The sequence below is a fragment of the Aplysia californica genome, unplaced genomic scaffold (assembly GCF_000002075.1).
Source record: "Aplysia californica isolate F4 #8 unplaced genomic scaffold, AplCal3.0 scaffold00438, whole genome shotgun sequence".
Taxonomy (NCBI): domain Eukaryota; kingdom Metazoa; phylum Mollusca; class Gastropoda; order Aplysiida; family Aplysiidae; genus Aplysia; species Aplysia californica.
Genome location: NW_004797708.1, coordinates 539,047 through 540,121, shown reverse-complemented (window position 1 = coordinate 540,121; position 1,075 = coordinate 539,047).

Below are 1,075 nucleotides of genomic sequence, written 5' to 3'. Positions count from 1 at the left end.
CCACACACACACACACACACACACACACACACACACACACACGCTTCCATTCATCCGTCCATCCATGTCCATGTATCTATATCTACATACATGTAGGCCTACCATAATCGCTTTTGAACTCAGCTAAAAAGTAATAAGGAACAAAATATTAGCACATTTTTTACATCGCTCCTTTCCAATCGTGATTGATAAAGCAATAAGATTATTATAATTAATTCTTTACCGACGGTCTGTTGCATGGCGCTCTCTCCAGGTGGGCATCGATCACGTCTGTCAGCGCTATATTATGTGACGTAACCACATGCTGTTCGGTTAACCCTATCCGTGCGCCCTGGGGTTATTTTGTACCCCCGGAGTTGTATTCTTCACATTTTGGAATACTTCTAATACGAAGATGTCTTTGAAACTTTTAGCATTTCTCAAAAAATCCTTTTGACAGACGACTAGGCAAAAAGTGCGGATCGGATTAACGAGTAAATTTCCTCTTTGGAAAGTGGTGGCACAGAGTTCCCCTCGTCGTATGGATACGATCTATATAGTTAAACACGACGTGCGGATAGAAAGGTTAACCGGTGAGCGATAAGAATTCTACACCTTCCACTTTCCGATGTAAGAATGCCAGGCTCAAAAAGAGTCAAATGATTGCTCAGACACAGCGCTCCACAAAACCGCCACCAAGTATATATCTAGGGTTTTTGTTTTTTCCAGTTCTAGTTTAATTAAATTTCGATCTTCATTAGACTTGGAGCAGATCGCTAGTCTATTCTGATGTCGACAGCCAGCAGTGGGGTGATCAATTCATACATTAATTGAATAGTTTCTTCAGTGTACTCCAAACCTGCACCCCCTCCCCTCGACATCCTAAGGATACCAGAGGAAGGAAACCGTAAAGAAAGTAAGTAAGTAAGCTTCCAACTTACTGTTCACACTCCTATCAATCAGTATCGGTAATTGTAGAGGATTGATAAATTCATGCATTGGTTGACTCTTCTTCTTCTTCTTCTTCTTCTTCTTCTTCTTCTTCTTCTTCTTCTTCTTCTTCTTCTTCTTCTTCTTCTTCTTCTTCTTCTTCTTC